Source organism: Piliocolobus tephrosceles, chromosome 10, assembly GCF_002776525.5.
Source record: "Piliocolobus tephrosceles isolate RC106 chromosome 10, ASM277652v3, whole genome shotgun sequence".
NCBI lineage: Eukaryota > Metazoa > Chordata > Mammalia > Primates > Cercopithecidae > Piliocolobus > Piliocolobus tephrosceles.
The window spans coordinates 126,754,019-126,773,499 of record NC_045443.1 but is presented as its reverse complement, the minus strand read 5'-3'; the positions used below and the strand labels follow the sequence as shown (position 1 = coordinate 126,773,499).

General features: G+C 45.2%; 1 protein-coding gene and 1 long non-coding RNA gene across 2 annotated transcripts in view; one reads left to right on the top strand and one right to left on the bottom strand.

The window, feature by feature from the left end:
- Positions 1-19,481, top strand: part of TMEM132D (transmembrane protein 132D) — an 810,921-nt gene that overhangs the window by 766,142 nt on the left and 25,298 nt on the right. The gene's annotated exons all lie outside the window — the stretch shown is intronic.
- Positions 7,059-10,607, bottom strand: LOC111522976. The gene is made up of 5 exons (XR_002725390.2): positions 10,545-10,607; positions 9,340-9,347; positions 9,129-9,274; positions 8,754-8,849; positions 7,059-7,292 (listed from the first exon to the last, which is right to left on the bottom strand). It is a non-coding gene; the product is annotated as an uncharacterized LOC111522976 (long non-coding RNA).

Genomic DNA, 19,481 nt, shown 5'->3' with positions numbered 1-19,481 from the left:
CTTTCACTCTTGCCCCCATAGACTGTACCTCGCCATGTAGCTGTAGTGGCTTCTTAAAAATGTAAAACAAGCCATTTCACTCTCATGCACAAAACACCCTAATGGTCTTATGCAGTGCTTCTAATACAATACAACCTCCTCACCATAATGGTCTAGGATTCATGTGATCAAGCCCCTCCAACTTCCTCTCTCTTTTACTTTGGCTCCAGCCATAGTGTCTTTTTTTAATTATTTCTCTGATTTTGCCCTTGATTTTTCCTCTTCCTACATGCCCTTAGCCTAGGTTTTTCACAGTTGACATGTGACTTAAAGTTCGGGTCTCGGTGAAAACACCACTTCTCTCCACTGTCTCCTTCCCCTCCTGCCAGCACCCCTTGCCTCATACCTTTACAGTTTGTTGCCCTATTTTATTTTTCTTAGAGCCCACCACTAGTTGAATTTACATCTGTTTCCCTGACTAAGCTTTCATCAGCTTCTTGAAATCAGAAACTTCATCCCTAGCATTGACTGCTTTATCTCCAGTACCAAGGACAGCGCCTGACTCCCCTGAGGTGGTCATCAGACATTTGTTGGATGAATAAATTTTTTTAACATTGTGTGGTCTTTTTATAGCTCTAGTTAGTGCTGAATTTGGACTAATATTATTGATTCAAATGGCCTTTTTCAGACTCTTAGGTGGCTCCTAATTCTAGCACCTTCAGGTTTGGCAACTAAGTCTCTTTGTGTAAGGCCTGGTCAAGAAACACCATTTCCTTAGGATAATGGCCTCTAGTTCCATCCATGTTGCTGAAAAATGATATGATTTCATTCCTTTCTATGGTTGAGTAGTATTCTATGGTCCATACACACCAGATTTCTAATCCCGTCATTCATTGATGGACACCCAGGTTGATTCCATGACTTTGCCATTATGAATAGTGTCATGACTGACGTATGAGTGTGGGTGTTTTTTTGATATGTACACTATTTGGGTGATGGGTACACTAACGGCCCTGACTTAACACTACACAGTATGTCCATGTGTACTCCTAAATCCAACTGCATGCATTCCCCCAAATCTATAAAAAGATTTTAAAAAGGAAATTCCATTTCCAAGTTTTGATTTTCCAAGCTAAAGGTCTTTCTGTCATTTCTGTGGTCTCAGCAGCATTCTCCTAGTCGTGGTATCCACCACCTCTCATGAAACAGCCCATGGAAAATGCTTAAAAGGCAAGGGCAGCATAGATGTCATTGTTCCTCTCTTGAGAAGGCTGTTCTGGGGGCAGGTAAGCCTTTCTAAGCACAGTCCATTTGTCAGAGCTTCAAATCTGCCCTGTAGAAGGCCCTCTGTTGGAGAAAGAACACATGAGCTGCATGTGAGTAGCTGAGCAGCAGAAATAGACACGCTGTGTTTTCCTTGAAGTTCTTCCCTCCAGGGCCTGAGAGGTGCCCTCCGATGTGAGCTACAGCACCCTGCCACATCCAACGCTCTTACAGCAAAGGCAACACACTCTGTTAGACTTGGACTCTTGCCTGCAATGGCCAGGACATTCAATGAATTCGATTCATTTCATGGCCATTCATCCAAGGGCATTTCACTAAAGATCTTTTTTTGATATCAGAACAGCAGTGCCAGGTACGTTTTGCTTTGATGTTAATTGGAAGTAGCATTGTTTAATTCAGTGCCCTCTCAAAGTCCCACGGGTTGATCACTAAATGTAGGCATTGTAGAACACATGCCATTTTAATGGGCCACTGGCCAGCTTGCTGTTCCTGTGTTGATGGGCCACTGGAAACTGGGGCTGTCTCGGTGTCATCCCAGGAGTCCAGCAAAGCGGAAGGCACACACAATGAAAGAGGAGCACACTGCCCTGGCTCCAAGGGAGTGCTGGGGCTGATGAGGGGTGCATCCTGGGCACCAGGTGCTGCCAGAGACCATGTACTGTAGAGCTTGGCAGAGGCTGCCCTGAGGCAGCTTCCTACCCCAGCTGTGAGGGATGTTTTGTAATAACTCAAAGCACCACCTTTTTCATCTCCATCTACTATGTCTAAAGAAAAATTGATATCCATTTTCCATTTATCTAACTATCATTGTCAAAAGTATGATATCATTGTCAAAAGTATGGTTTTGAATGTTTGACTTCAGAATGTTAGAATCCTGAAACTTATTGAGAAGTATTTTGCAATATCTCTAAGCTGTATTTTTAGGGGAAAAGCACGGAACATACAAAGGTGGCCATTATGTTTCAAAAGAAGGAGAAAATATATGGTTAAGTACTGGTATATGCATAGACTCTCTCTGGGCAGATGCACAAAATACCAGTAGCAACAGTTACCTTCAGGTTGGGAGCTGGGGGGCTCTCGCCAGGACAGGAGGGGCTGATGTGTCACCGCACATGCTTCCTGCTGTTCAATTCCATTTTAGTCATGAGTTGATATCAACTCCCCATTTTCATGACAAAAAGTAATTAACAATGGAAAAAAAAGTCTCCAGTGGTCAGACTTTAAAAGCAAATACGAAACATTCGTAAAATATGACGAAGCTTTGTGAATTAAAGAAAATATCCTTAAAAGGAGACATGTAGTCTTTGTTATAAGTATGCTTCCTTCCACTGCCATAGAGTCTGAGATCACACATCATCATTTCAGAGCCTACTGGTCTTTTTGAGTTAGAATACCCAGGGCAGGATCGTACAATGCCTAAAGGTGCAGACCCCGTAGAAAGGCTGGGTCCCAGCTTTGGCCTTGGGCAATTTCCTTAAGGTCTCTGTGCCTTAGTTGCCTCTCAAAAAATAGTCATGATAATAATGCTTTCCTCATTGGGTTGTCTTGAAAATTAAGTAAACTGATATGTGGAAAACACTTATATTAGTTCCTGGAACATAGTAAATACTGTATAAATGTCAGCTTTTGGGGCAGACCTAAACTGATCCTTTTGTATTCACCAAAGCTCATATTAGGGTTCACTTGTGTTGTAAATTCTAGGGTCTTGACTGATACATAATGACATGCATTTACTGTTATAATATAATGCAGAATATTTTCACTGCCTTAGAAATCTCCTCTTCTCCATCTATTCTTTCCTCCCCGCTCCTCCCCCTGAACCCCTAGTAACCAGCAATCAGCTTAATGTTTCTATAGTTTTACCTTTTCCAGAATGTCATACAGAATACATACAGAATATAATATAGAATACAGAATATAGCCATTTCAGACTGGCTTCTTACACTTGGTAATATGTATTTAAGGTTCCTCTATTTCTTTTCATGGTTTAACAATTCATTTCCTTTTATCAGTTAATAATGTTCCATTATATAGCACACCACAGTTTATTTATCCATTCACCTGCTAAAGGATATCTTGGTTTCTTCCAATTTTTGGCAATTATGAATAAAGCAGCTCTAAACATTCACGTATAGATATTTTCTTTTTGCAGAAATTTTCAACTCATTTGGGTAAATGCCAAGGAGAACAATTGCTTGGTTTAATTTCAAGAATATGTTTAACTTCATAAGAAACTACCAAACTCTCATCCAAAGTGGCTGTGCACTTTGCATTCCTACCAGCAATGAATAAGAGTTCCTGTTGCTCCATAACCCCAGCAGCATTTTATGTTTTCAGTATTTTGGATTGTAGCCGTTCTACTAGGAATATAATGGCATCTCATTGTTGTTTTAATTTGCAATTCCCTGGTTATATGCACAACACTGAGCATCCTTCCTTATGCTTATTTGCCATCTGTGTATATTCTTTGGTAAGATGTCTGTTCAAATCTTTGCCCATTGTTTAATTGGGGTTTCTTATTGTTGAGTTTTAAGAATTCTTCATATGTTTTCTATACTAGATTTATTTAACCAGATATGTGTTTGCAACTATTATTTCCCAGTCTTTCTGTAGCTTGTCTTTACTTTCTCTTCCCAGGGTCTTTCTAAACATTTGCTTTTATTACTATCATTCTCCATTGGGCATACAGATTTAGATTTCCAGTGTTAATGTGCCTTTCTCTCTATAAATGACAAGGACTGGCCAGCTGTTGTCTTTACCTGAGAAGAATAGTAGTGAGATGTGATCATGTATCATTTCCCTCTATGTTCCTACCTTCCGTCAGATCTTCCCACTTTAACCAGTCTCTCTTCCACTCAACTGCCAGGTGAGCACCTTGGACTCCCCAGGCGAAGCTTCTCAGCTCCATAGATGGAGACAAACCCTAGACTTCTCTGGGTAAGGTCTTCTTCTGGAGGAGGCCCTGGCTGGAGGCAGGAGTCTCACGGGGTGCCTGCAAAGAGGCAGAGAGGGGGAATTTCTCTGTAGATGGCCTGCAGAGGCATTTTTATCCTGAATTCAGCCAAAACCAAAGAGTGTGTGCCTGTGGTTTCTGAATAATGCCTGTGTCTAGTACTGCTCCCTTTGTCCCCTTTGTGAGGGCCCCTCCATATCCTCAAGAAGGCTGTATCCAGCCAAGGGGAGGTGTGGCCACCACCACATGCCCACTGAGAGCGCCCTGCATTGACTTCTCCAGCCAGTCCTGCCAGGAAGTGGCAGACACTCATCCAGGTGAGGCCCATATGTCTCCTCTGCCTGGAGCTTGTGACGTAGGCATCCCGGGCCCTGGCTTCCACTGGTGTGGGAGCAGTGCTCACTTGTCCTGACTGCCCAGTGTGCCTGGGGGCTCCCGGTGTCCACCCAGCCCTGACTCACTGTCCCTGTCCCACTTTTTTCTTCTGCATCTGAAAATATATCTTCATCATGGCAGGACACATACTTTCCACTTCATACACTCCGAGTATCATTATTTAATAACACAGGAGTATGTCCTGACCCCAGCTCTCTTTAGTAAGAGATTTATAGTCAATTCCACTGAGTCCCACGATGCATGCGTTTGAACAAGCAGTGCCTCTCTCATATCCACAGTCTTCTAGTTCCCCCAGACCCAACCTCCATCCCAAAGATTTAATCACATCCTGGGGTCTTGATAGAGACGCTCTCCCATCATTCCAAGTTCAGGGAACTAGAGAAGGTGAATTGCATCGTCCAGGAAGATAATCATGTTGGCTGAGCTCAAAGATCCCAGCAGAAGCCAGATCATGCTTGTGGGTCCTGGTAAGAATTTGATGTCTTATCCTAAAGCAATGGAAAACAATTGGTGTGTTTTTAGACCGTGTCTGGATAGCGGCATGAGATGTTACTGGTAGTTATGTGATAAGTTCATGTTTGTAAAAGAAGGCTCTGGGCACTTTTACAGAAATAAAGCAGCTTGAGTGAAAATAAAAGAGGATGTATATGAGCTCTGTGACCCTTTCCATGCCAAGTATATACCCTACAGAAATGCCTAAGTGTCTTCATCAAAAAATACGTACAGGATGGTTCATGGCAGCATTATCAGTCATAGCCAGAAGCTGAAAACACCCAGATGTCCAGAAATAGTAAAATGAACAAATAAATTGTGATATATTCACACAATGGAATGCTATCCAGCAACGAGAAGGAACAAAATACAACCACACACAACAATGCGAACCAATCTCACAAACATTCTATTAAGTAAAGGGAACTAGGAAAACACATACATCTGGTGTGATTCCATTGACTCCAAAGGTCAACAGCAGGGAAAACGAGGTGGTGACATTTGAAAGCAGGTTAGGGTTTACTCAGAGGATAAGAGCCAGAGTAGTGGCTGGAGGGGTATGGGAGGGGCTTCTGGCGGATGACAGTGTTCTGGTTGTTGAAGTAGGTCTGGATGAAGTAAGTTTGTTTGCTTCATGAAATGTCATTGACCTGCATGTTCATGATTTGTACACTTAGCTGTATGCAATAAAAAGTTAAATAAAAATAAATTAAAAGTTTTGTTATAGTAATAAAAGGAGGGAGGGAGAAGAGAAGAAATGAGAGAAAAAGGAAGGGAGGAAAGGAAAGGGAAGGAAGGAAGGAAGGAGAGAAGGAAGGAAGGAAAGGAAGGAAAGGAAGGAAGGAAGGAAAGAAAGAAAGGAGTTTGCAAATGTTTCTCAAACTTGACACCATGGACCTTTGAGGCTGGATAATTCTTTGTGGTGGGGGCTGTCCTGTGCATTATAGAATGTTTAGCGGCATCACTGTCCTTACTAACTAGATGCTAATAACATCCCCCTCCCCATTGTAACAATGGAAATGTCCCCAGACATTGCCTTATGTCCCCTGGGAGCAGGGAACAAATAATTCTCATCCAAGGATCCCTGGCCAAGAGTGTATGCAATGCTGGGTGAAGCCCCAGGTATCAGGCAGGTGTACCTCCTATGCATGGACAACTGGTATTGAACTGGCTGTTGCTGAGGGATGTCTGCACCTGAGGCCAGAAAAGGACAGTTCCTTGGCCCTCACAGCAGGGAAAATGAATGGTCTCCAGGCACTTCCTGGAGCTTGCGTGGGTGGTGGTCTCCTCCTGATGAAGCCCTTACTGTCCACTCCACCCCCTACACAGCTGGCAGAGTCTCAATTTCATCTACATGCTGTGAACTCTTGCTGCAAGTGGCCCCTTGGTCTTCTGTCAAGATCAATGTCTGTGGAATGTCAGAGCCAAGAATGCCCCAAGCCATGTATTGCTCTCCTTCTACAGAGACCACCCAGCCTGGCCTTTCCCCATGCAGAAGATGACTCTTATCTCTGCCCCCCAATACTTACTTTGCTTTCTTCCTGTCTGCTTTCTGGTCTTGACTCAAAGGACACTTTTTCAGGGGGGTTTCACTGGCCGATGGGTCTACAGCTACAAAGTCTCCACCCTAGAACACTTTAGCACCCCTCACTGCTTTATTTTTCTCCTTAGCACCTGTTGCTAATACAACTTTTTAAATGTGTCTTTTTACTGATTGTCATTTGTTCCCCAGTGTGTAAGCCCTATGAAGGCAGACATTTTTGTTTCTATTCTGTTTCCTCCTGTATCTCCAGAGCCCAGATGTAATCCTGGTTCATAGTTGGCTTTCAGGAGGTTTTTATTAAAAGAGTGGGTGAATCTCTAACTATTTGAAATGGAAGTGTTGCTGAACACCAGGGGTTCAGCCTAAGTCCAGTTGCTCCCTGGACAGAAAGTCAATCGCTGAGACAATGAGTATTGCCAGGGAAGAAAGCTTTATTGCTGGTGACATCAGCTGTGAGACAGAAGGCAAATCTTAAATCCATCTCTCCAACTGACTGAAGTTAGCAGTTTATATGGGAATTAGTCAGCAAGCAGCAGGTGGCCGGATGAGGGTTCTGTTGTCTCGATGTCCAGATGCCATGATCTTGAAAGTTCAGTTCCATGATACTCTCTGGGAGAAAAGTTGGGCTGGTTTCAGAAAGAAGACCTTTAGAGTAGAAGTAAAAGCATTTGGCTCAGAGGAAAAAGGAAAACCATGTCAATTAATACATCATTACATCATCTTCCCTCAATAGCAATAGCACAAGGATTGCAAAACCTTGGGACTATGGGATATTTCACACAGTAGAATCAAGGTGGCTTCTCCCTTCACACTCACAGCAAAAAGAGGTTCAGGGCTTTCTTGGGTCACAAGGAAGAGAGCTTTTTCTTTTATTCTCTAAGCTAGCACTGTTCACCAGGACCTTCTGTGATGACAGGGATGTTCTCAACCTGTGCAGACCAATGTGTCAGCCCCCAGCCACTGTGGCTTCTGAGCACTCCTAGTCTCCTAGTGCAGCTGGTGCAACAGAGAAAGTAAATCTTTAATCTTACTTAATTTTTTTTTTATTTATTTTTGAGATGGAGTTTTGCTCTTGTTACCCAGACTGGAGTGCAATGGCGTGATCTTGGCTCACTGCAACTTCTGCCTCCCGGGTTCAAGCAATTCTCCTGCCTCAGCCTCCTGAGTAGGTGGAATTACAGGCATGTGCCACCACACCCGGCTAATTTTTTTATACTTTTAGAAGAGACGGGGTTTCTCCATGTTGGTCAGGTTGGTCTCGAGCTCCTGACCTCAGGTGATCCATCCACCTTGGCCTCCCAAAGTGCTGGGATTACAGGCGTGAGCCACCATGCACGGCCACTTAATTTTAATTAATTTAAAGTTATAGAGCCACGTGTGACTAGCAGCTACTACCTTGGACAGCACAGGTGTAAACCCTGTTTCCTACATGGGCTCAGAGTCTGAGGATTCTGCCTGTCCTTCCCAACTTTTCATACATTCACCCCAGAATGCGTCCAGACAGGCCTCACTAACATACCCAATCTTTGTCACTGTTAGAATCCTCGTTTGCAAGCAATAGAAAGCAACTCTGGCTGATTTATGCAGAAATTGAACTTATTCAATTTATTAAAAGAGTATTGACTACCATGAATCTCCAGGAAGGGTAGAAAACCAGATAAAGAGGCTATGGAGCCAGGAATGATGTCAGAGATACAGCAGACATTTTTCTAGCCCTGACACTGCCACCCTCCTCCACCAGCAGCAAACCACGGGCATCATGAGTGCCAGGGACCCCTGACTGCTGGTCAAGACCTCCATGCCACCCGGGACGGTACCCTTACTGGATAAACACATTAAATATGTCATGCTGGACTGCAAATACGTCATGAGGTTGTGTTTGAAATGCACATTTTGGACAGCATGCCTGTTAGCCTAGTAAAGATTACTGTCTAGCATTGCTAGATATTAAGCAGAGAACACTCCAGCTCAAAGCAACCAGCAAAGCTAGACTTTTGTTGAGAAACAGAGGGAGGGAGGTTTTCATAATCAGTTATCACCCACCTTGGAAGATGAAATCAAAACTGAGCCATTTGGGCGCCGGATGCCCACCCATCAGGCACTCACGGTGATCGGTGCCAATGAGAAGCTGTCCATCAGAATGCACATTCTCTGGCCTGGCTGAGGTGTCTCACTTAGTAGCTGTTCCATTTTCTGGGGCTGCTGTAACAAATTGCCACAAACTTAGGTCACTTGCCACAGCGGTCGGTTGTTCTCTCACAGTTCCAGAGGCCAGAAATCCAAATCAAGGTGTGGGCAGGGCCGCGCTCCTTCCAGAGGCTCTGGGAAAGGATCCTCCCTGCCCCCCCTGTCTCCTGGTGACCGCAGGCATCCCCTGGCTTGCAGCCCCATCCCTCTTTCTCCCCTGCTCCCTGTAGGTTTTGTCGCTTCCCCATGTGTCCTTATGGAGGTCTTAAGTCGAATACGACTGCGTAGTCTTACTTTCCTCTGCACTATGGCATTCTATGCACAGATTCCTGAAGGACTCCCTCCGAGCACATAAACCCTTTCGCTACTGAGTCGAAGGGAGAGCCAGGGGTCCTGAAGGTGGCAAGGGGCTGCATCTGGAGGTTGAGGGCAGCGACAACCTAAAAAGCAATAGAGAGGAATCCCCATCAGCTGGGTTGGTCTTCACAGTGGGAGCTGGGCACACAGGCCCTCCTGTATTGCCTCTGACTTTTCCACTTTGAAATCTGCCCTGGAAATCTCTCCATATGGGTAGGAAGAGCACCGGCTGGCTTCTTTTCATAGCTGTGTTGTAATCCAGAGCTCACTGAAGGTGCCTGTTCAGCCAGCGCCCAGTGACTCTGATGGAAGGTCATGGGTCCGTAGTGTGCGGCGTGGCCCTCAGGCTGATCTGTGCCAACAAGGAGAGGCCAGGCAGAGCCAGGGGGCTGAGCCACAGAGTACATCCTTGGTCCTTCCCCTGGCAGCTCCTCTCCCCATCTTCTCTCCTTACTTAGGCACCTCATGGGGAGGGGGTTATTATTCATGGATTGTGGATGCTTCTGGGGCTGTGTGTTATGATGTTTTCACTTGCTGGCACACAGTTTGCTTTATAATTATTCATACAACCCATTATATATCTGATGTTCGTTAGTATGTATGTTATATTTTACAAACAAAAAACTCAGAAAATTAACTCAAGGTTAATAGGAATCAAAAAGCTTCATGGTCCAAAGGAATGAATCTCTAATGGGGAACTTTCTCAATGGTTGGGAGGGAGGGTAGACAGGTAGTGGAGCTGGCTGTTTTCCTCCCTTGCCCCTGACTGTCACATCATAGCACGTGGGGAATCCTCAGAATCCATGAGCGTCTTCAGGAAGCAGACAGAGTTAAATGCACCAGAGATTAATTGAGGACTGCAGTTGTGAAGGATAAAGAAAATATGGAGCAGGAGTGGGAAGGCTGAGCTTCAGGATGCAGTGCAGGTCTGGTCCCTGGAAAGGAGGATGGGAAGGAGGGAAAACTGGGCAGGAAGTGCCTGACTGCAGGAAGCCCTGGGAATTCTCGGGCAGCCAAGCAGGAAGTGCTACCACAGAGGTTGTCCATAGAGGAGCCTCGCATGGAGTCCCAGCAGCCACCCTGCACCTTGGCCATGCTTGGACACTGACCAGGTGCCTTCTGAAGGCCCCTGAGGACAGAGGCTGTGGTGAATGATTCTCCTTCTGGCGACTCCCTCTTGAAGGGACATTTACACAGCATTCTTCCATGGCTGCCACCCTATGCTGCCGCATAGAGCTCATCAGACTATACCTGCTGGTAGAGAGAGGGTGTATTAGTCCATTTTCACACTGCTGATAAAGACATACCCAAACCTGGGAACAAAAAGAGGTTTAATTGGACTTATAGTTCTACATGGCTGGGGAGGCCTCGGAATCATGGCAGGAGGCAAAAGGCACTTCTTACATGGTGGTGGCAAGAGAAAAATGAGGAGGAATCAGAAGCAGAAACCCCCGACAAACCCATCAGATCTCATGAGATTTATTCACTATCATGAGACTAGCATGGGACAGACCAGCCCCCATAATTCAGTTACCTCCCAGTGGGTTCCTCCCACAACATGCAAGAATCCTGGGAAATACAATTCAAGTTGAGATTTGGTGTCGACATAGCCAAACCATATCAGAGGGTGACTGCGTGAATTGGATGTTTGCTACATGCAGGCAAAGTCTAAGGAGTTTGTATATATTAACTCATTTACTCTTCAAACCACCCAGTGAAGTTGGTCCCATGATCACCATCCCCATTTCGCAGAGGAGGGAACCAAGGCACAGAAAGGTTAAGTGACTTGTCCAAGGTCACACAGCCAGAGAGTGAAGGAGCTGGAACAATGTTAACCCAGGACATCCAGATCCAGAGCCTAGCAATGCCTCAGCTTTATCTAGAAGGAAAAACTCACATGACCATTCAGGACTGAAGTCTCTTCCTCCCTCAGAAGCTCTGAACACATCCTATTGGTGTCTGCTAACATTACTGTGTTTTTGCTATCCTTATTTAAAAGGAGTTAATTGTGTTTATGTTCGGTGATAGTCGTCTTCCATCTCTGGTAATAGTACAAAGTTGTGTTTTTTACATAAAACAAGAAATTGATTATTGAAGTCTAGTTAATAGCATGCAGTCTAGAGCATTGAGATGTTTGCAACTTCCTTTGAAATGAATCACAAAAGAAGATGAATAGAGAGCTGGGAAGTGGACAGATATGCAATAGAGCAAACACAGCAGAATGTCACTTACGGAAGCGAGGCCGTGGGTAGGAGTGGGCACTGTACAATTGATCTTTCTCTATGGTTAACATTTTTCATAATAAAGTCTTGAAAAATAATCAAAATATTGAAAACTCAAGATGACGTGTGGGCATGGCAGTAATTCTGCATGTAGATTGAGCACGGCTGAAGTTTGGGAAAGACTGCGTACATCTGAGTGTGTCTATGTAAGAGCCAGGGAGTGCTTCCCCAGAATTGGCAGAGGAGATAGAAGAGTCTGAATGAACCAAGAGGCTCATAATGTTCCCTAGCACCTGAGCCAGCCACAGCCTCTGGGGATGATTCACCTGAACCAAGTCATCTCCGTTCTGCTGAACATCACAGCCACAACCTAAACAACCAGGGACATTGTCTGCAAGTACGTCGTCTACTATCCAGGACTTTGAGATATGAGTCATCTCCCCAAACCCAGGAATGCAAGCAAGAAACCAGGTCAGAAAATAAAGCAAGCAGCCTGTCTCGGCCCCACCTGCCAAAATCAGGAGGAAAATAAAACTTTCAGGAAGTTTTCTAGGTACCACACAGTGGACATGGAGCAGCCAGTAATGCTCAGCGTGCGGGTGGTGTTTGTTTAGGAGAGACAGCACATGAGTGCCAAATGCTGGGAGGCGGGAATATTCTGCAGCAACAAGGAATTAGTCTAGTCTTAAGAAATAACTGCCTTACCAATTGGTAAGCACAAAAACGCTACCAAATGCTGGTAGATGAACTCTGCCTAATAGCCACTGAGCGCATGCTATGGATCTACTACTCAGACTCCATTTCCCGGATTCCAGCCATAAGGATTTCTGCCATATCTGAGGACCACCTGTATTGTTATCAATACTTGTATTGATGTATTATTATCTCATCATTAGTAGTAATGCCATGAAACCATAAGAAGCTGACATTCATTATGTGCATTAGTTATGAACATGTGTTCATTTTATGCGTTAGCTATGAACTATGTTCGTAGCTAATGCATAACATAACGAATGCCCACTTCTTATGAATAAGGACTGTTAAAACCATATTAAGTCATTGAACATCACAGTCACCCTAAAATGCAAGTACTGTTATTATCCCAATTTTACAAACGAGGAGACTAAGGCAAGAAGAGATTAAGCAACTTGCTCAACTGTAGCCACAGGGCTACCGTTGGGCTTTGAATCCACGCATCCAGCTCCAGAGCCTGTCTCAGATTCTCCGCACTAAACTTCCTTATGCTCATCCACCTTCAAAGTCATGGTGTGCACCACCAGCCACACTTGTCGATGAGCTGAGAAACACTCCAGTGAGGTCACTGGAAGTCAGACAAGCTCTTGCTCTCATAGTCCAACAACCTGCTGCCCTCTTTGAGATGGTGGTGGGACTTCTTTCCTTAGAGGTTGGAAAAAGTCACAGATATCTATCTGCAAAGCCAAGGAAGGCTTCCTACTCAGGAACTTGCAGAGAGTGCCTTGGCAGAAGCAGATGAACTGAAGCAGTTTGATAGATGATCTCTAGTGAAAGAGTTGGTGGTCCTATTGGTCAGTAAATACTGAGTGGGAATAAGTCTTAAGCAGAAGTCCCAGAATGCCTTGTGCTTCACAGCCTGCCAGGGTGACCATAAAACCAGAGTGGAAGCCCAGCACGTATAATGCAGGACAGTTTCTTTCCAGAAAAGTGTTAGAATGAAGGGCCCATGAAGCATTTGGTGAAAGAGCCAGTGGTGTGATAACTCAACATTATTTTTCACTGTTATCAAGTCAAGAACTATCTTCTAGAACCACTGTGCATGGTTGAGCAGGTTGTGCATGGCAGGAGTTGGGCGGAAGGCTGCCAATCACACAGATGTCCAAGTCTGGAAGAAGTAGCCCTCACTCCTTCTTTCTGAAGGACACCTTGGAGCAATGACCTGGGTCAAGCTTGGGCACCCTCTACCAACAGGATCCACTGGTACAGGGGCCAACAATGGCCATTTCCTATTACCTAGGAGATTACAAGCGTGGAAGAGGCTGTAGATGACCTCCTGAATGTAGATGAACCATCCTGTTGTTGCATTATGCTGGTAGCAATCACACAGGCAGAAGGTCAGGGTGAGGGTTGATGAAGAGAGGAAAGCCATGCAGAGGAAGGCTGACTCATTCCCATGCACGTGGAAGAGAAATATGTTTTGTCTGTGACGTTTCCAGAAGCATCGTCTTCCCTCTGAGGCACACAGGCTCTCCCACCCTGCTGCACCTCCAGGACTTGGTGAATGAAAATGCACTCTTTGCTCATCTGTCCACACTGAAAGCAGTGGATTCTCTTCCTCTTCTCTCCTCTGTGGCCTCCCTTTGGTCACTGTGAGGCAAGAGCAGTGACCACGATGTGATGACTCACTGCCCTCTATGGACTAAGATGGGGGAAGGTCTGTGTGTGATGTAGGGACCCTCAGGAATAGAATATTCTATTTAGGGCCACAGATCTCAGTAGGGACATAACTGTCCCCACAGCCATGGAAGTGTTTGGCACATTTTCGGGACTGATTATTTTTCACAAGGATTAGGGCATACTCTTGCATTTCATGGTCAGAAGTCAGAGGTACTAAATGCCCTGCAATGTCCAGGACAGGCTCATGTGACAAAGAGTTGTCCTGGCAGTGGCTCACACCTGTAATCCTAGCACTTTGGGAGGCTGAGGCAGGAGGATCACTTGAGTCCAGAAGTTCCAGACCAGCCTGGGCAACATGGTGAAACCCCATCTCTAAAAAAAAAAAAAAAAAAAAAAAAAAATAATTTGCCAGGTGTGGTGATGCACACCCATAGTCCCAGCTACTCAGAGGATGAGGTAGGAGGATTGCTTAAGCCCAAGAGGTCAAGGCTTCAGTGAACTGTGATTGTGCCACTGCATTTCAGCCTGGGTGACAGAGTGAGACTCTATCTCAAAAAAAAAAAAACTGCCCTGTGTTATTCACAACTTGTAAATGTCCCATCAAACTAGAAGGGAAGCTGTACTGTAGTTTAACATCAGAACCATGAATTTTTCACAACTGTAAACTCAGGGTTAATCAGGGAGTATTTTGTCTTCGTTATAACTTTATAGAGAGTTGTTCCCCACACTGGAAAATGTCCTCAGCAGCTACTAAGTGTCAACCTGCATTCAATCTGCAGCATTTACAATGACTATGAAGAGGCATTTTCTCATGTGGTCATGCTCAAATGGCATGTTGAAATATGTCTCATTAAATTACAAATGCATTTTTACTTGATTTGATATCCAGTTAGAGCATTATACTAATCTTAGTAAAATTACCTTGTATGTATGTGACATTATCTGTGAATTCCATTTCAGCGTTGTAAAAAGGGAGCTTTAAAACATTCGTTAAGCAATGGAGATCTCATATCTGATAGGGCTGCAAACCACTGCTTTCAGAAACTTTCTGTTTGTTTTTCTCTTGTCACGGTTTCAGAAATTTGGTGCCATTTCATTGCTCCTGTTAGAACTCTTCCACATGAATTCTCACTTTTATGCATTCATTCATCACCTCTTTCTTGTGTGTGTACTGTATGCCAGGCACTGTTCTAGATGATGCAGTAGATCATCAAAACAGCTAAGGTCTTGCCGGCCATCTCAGTCAGTCAGGATCAGTTAGGGGATGCTGAGGTAACAAACAGCACCAGAATCTCAGCATCCTTCCACAACATGCCTCTATTGTTCAGGCAAAGACAGCAGTGGTGACTGTCCAGAGCAGGCATTCCCCATGCAGTGATGGCTCAGCATCCCAGATGGCCTTCATGTTGAGGCACCTACATTGTGGGCTTCCTGGGTAGGAGAAGGAGACAAGAAGAGTGTGCACTGACTCTTAAATGTTTCCAATCAGAGGTTACATCCATCATTCTACTCCCACATCACTGGCCAGAGCATGCCACATGCCCATACCACATATAAGGAGGCAGAGCATGCCCTCCTCCAATATGTCCAAGAAGGCAAGAGAAGTGGTAGGAGATCTGTGTCTGGTCATTCTCAACCTTCTCCCAAGCCCAAAGACATCTTTCAGGTATGGTGACTGCACCTGATAATGGCAGTTTCCATTGTATTTATCAGAGTATAACCAAGAGACAGAATCTTCATCAGTCATTTGTACAGAGAGATTTTAGCATAAAGGTGGTTAACTAGGCCGGGCACGGTGGCTCACGCCTGTAATCCCAGCACTTTGGGAGGCCGAGGTGGGCAGATCACGAGGTCAGGAGGGGAAACAGAGGCCTGGATGACACCCTGGAACTTGATGCATAAAACACCCACCATCCCTGGTGCTGAAGGAACAAAGAAAAGGTTGGAATTATCCCAACCTGGAAGCTTATAGATGCCCTGTGGGTCTGGGAGCCCCTCCAAGGAGAGCTTGCTGCTCAGCTATTATAGATGCCCTGTGGGTCTGGGAGCCCCTTCCGAGGAGAGCTTGCTGCTCAGCTGTTATAGATGCCCTGTGGGTCTGGGAGCCCCCTCCGAGGAAAGCTTGCTGCTCAGCTGTTGCTGCTCCTCCAGATCTGGGCGTGGAAGCCAGGCCTCCGAGGTGGTGGCATGGGCTGGCTGATGGTATTGTCCATGAGAGAGTGAAATGAGGCTGATTCTGCAAGTGCTGGAGAAACTGTGAACTGGATCCAGTTGCTGCTGAGGAAAGGACCTGATGCTGTGGGGTGAAGCATTACTACCCTAATGCTCATGGAAACAGCAAGAAGACAAGGAGCCCAGGAAGAAGAGATGAAGGAGCAAATGCCTCCTCTTCCTCCAGCCTGGAGGCCTCCTAATTTTCCTTACTGGAAGAGCCTACAAGAAAACAGCGGGTAAATCAGACATATGCTGATTTTGGAGGGTCACAAAACAGAGCATGGAAAGGTGGATTTGGAGCCCAGAGATAATAACTGCCTTCCACGATGTTTACTTTTGTAGATGTGCTGATCTGTATGCTTCCTGTGTCTCATTTCTACAAAACAAAATGCTGTAATTGTTCTTGGCCTATGCTGCCACACTCTGCTTATGGTTACCCTAAGTGTGCTGGGAAATGCAGCCTCTATCTTCCCAAGACCATCGCCTTGATTCTGCAAAAGTTTCAAGGGCTGTAAATAGGAAAGTGACATTTGGGCCGAATATGAAGCATGTATTAACTTCATCTTCACTTTTGCAGCTGGTTCAGTGTCAAGAATATTTTATGATCCCAAAGAAAAGAAAAGGATCTTCAGTAGTTTTCAAAAGTGGATTGTGGGTTTTGTTTCCAAGGAGTATTAGGCTTAGAGCAAGTTTTAGCAAAGGGAGAAACAAAATTCAACACCTGGTAGCAGAAGAAACATCAGTCCATTTAGAGATTTTTTGAGGTTTCCAGTTTTTCCTCTCTATCTGTATTTCTGTCCATACATGTGTGTATGTGTGTGCATGTGTGTGTTGAGTGTGTGTGTGCGTGTGTGTGCATATGCAAGTGTGTGTGCGTGTGAGTACATGTGTATGCATGTGCCTGCATGTGTGTGTGCATGTGTGCATTGTATGAGTACGTGTGTGTGCATATGCCAGTGTGTGTGTGCGTGCATGTGTGCATTGTGTGTGTATGCATGAGCCTGCATGTGCTTGTGTGCATGTGTACATATGCAAATGCATGTGTGTTCATGTGTGTGTGCGCATGTGTATGTGTGTGATTAAAGGTAAGGGTGTTTTGCCAGCAGGCTCAGAAAGAGAAGAGTGAGTCTCTGCATATGCAAGACTCATTTGCCAGTTCACTGGCCTGATTCATGAATGCAGCCTCTGTTTACTTTCCTTTGTGCTCCTTGGGGATGAGAAAGGTATCAAGAGCACAGAGGGAAACGGACTAAAAAATTTCCAGGCAAGGGTCATCTCTGCCACATTCTCCATCTCACTCCCCAAGTGTCTAGGTTGTCATGGACCTGGCTTGTTTCCATTTTCATTCCATTCCATAGAGAGAGAGACAGAGAGAGAAAGAGAGAGAGAGAACAGCAGCTTTGAATCACAAATTGTATCATCTACACAGAGAAGCGGGGGATTATGAATCAGGGAGTCCAAAAGACCAGTGGTTTCTCTGTATTTTCAAAAATATTGTTTGCATCTAATTGTTTTTATTTATAGTCAGAAATACGTCAAAGGACCTGGGTTGCTGTCAGCATTTTTCCTCCTACTTTCCACGATTCCACTATCAGTACAAATGCCATTGTCCCTGAAATCTCACTGTCCTGATAAATTAACTGTCACAGCCTAGGTGGAAAAAATAAAAACAGCATGAGGTAATGAAACAAGCAACTACCTTGGAGTGAGAAAGCCTCCGCCAGAAAGCCCGCCTTCAAACCCTAGATCTGCAGCTTAGTAACTAAGCAACCTCGGGAAATGCAGAGTGTAGCTCTATGAGGAGTTTCAGTTTCCTCTTGTAGACAGTTCTCTAACCTGGAATGCTGGATGTGGAGCCAGCTGGGGTTGTTGATTCCCTCCTTGCTTGGTGCTCACATTTCCAGGGCTGCAGATTCAAGTGCTGGTAGCAAGACAAGAGGGAATTGTGGGGACACCAGTAACTGGAGACCACTGAGCTGGTCATACCAGCTACCAAAAGCCATGGTGGCACATTTCTTCCCAACTCTGCATTCAGTGACTTTGGGGTGGCAGCATGAAATCACGAGTGTTTATACTACAGGCACTGGCAACAGGAATTGGCAAATCGACAAATGCTCGAAGCAAAGAAGCTGCACGGGGCTGTTTGTTAGAGGCTCGGCCAGGATGAACCAATGGGCCATAGGCGCTGCAGAACTTAGATCTCTGCCACTGACTGGCACCACAGAGCTTAGATCCCTGCCCTTGACTAGCACTGCAAAGCCTAGACCCTTGCCATCAACTGGTGCCACAAAGCTTAGATCCCTGCCACCAACTGGCACTGCAAAGCTTAGATCCCTGCCACCGACTGGCACCGCAAAACTTAGATCCCTGCCACCGACTGGCACCGCAAAGCTTAGATCCCTGCCACCGACTGGCACTGCAGAGCTTAGATCCCTGCCACCGACTGGCACTGCAAAGATTCGATCCCTGCCACCGACTGTGCTTCTAAGCTTAAATCCTTGCCACCGACTGGCACTGCAAAACTTAGATCTCTGCCACCCACTGGTGCTGCAGAGCTTCGATCCCTGCCACCAGCCCCCAGACAGCTGTCCTTTCCTCAGTGCCTCCCCCTAGGACTTGACCCTGAGCATCTGAATTCCATTTCATTTAGGCTTAATTTTAAATTGACCTTTATTCTTTGCATAAAAGAAAGTTAATGGCCAAGGGAGTCTTAGATGATAGTTTTCTTAACTAATGAGACCTTTTACATCAGGAGACCTCTACAGAACCAGCAAGATGGCTTATCCAAGTCACTTAGCCTCAGCTGCCTCATCTGTAAGACATAGGCAATACCTTCATTCACTCAAGAAAAAAGTCATTGAGGTCTTAATATGTCAAGCATTGCTGGAAGGTAGAATTGGGCGGGATGATTTTTTAAAGTAACTTTGTCTTCAGAAAAACAGGAAGATAAGTTCTGCACATTCACTGCCATCCTCAGCTGACTGCACTGCATCAGTCAGACGTAAAAACCCACAGTGGGGATTCTCTGAACTGACCTCAGACCGCCATGAGGCACAGCCTGTCAGCTAACCCGTCAGCCTCTTGGACGCTCTCCACGTCTTCTGCAACTTGCTGGGGTCACCTTGACCTTCAGTGACCTATTAAAGTGGGTTTGGCCATGCACAGTGGCTCACACCTGTAATCCCAGCACTTGGGGAGGCCAAGGCAGGTGGATCACCTGAGGTCAGGAGTTACCAGCCTGGCTAACATGGTGAAACCCCGTCTCTATTAAAATTACAAAAAATTAGCCAGGGGTGGTGGTAGGTGCCTGTAATTTCAGATACTCAGGAGGCTGAGGCAGGAGAATTGCTTGAACCCGACAGGTGGAGATTGCAGCGAGCCAAGATTGTGCCACTGCACTCCAGCCTGGGCGACAGAGCGAGACTCTGTCTCAAAATAATAATAATAATAATAATAATAATAATAATAATAATAATAATAA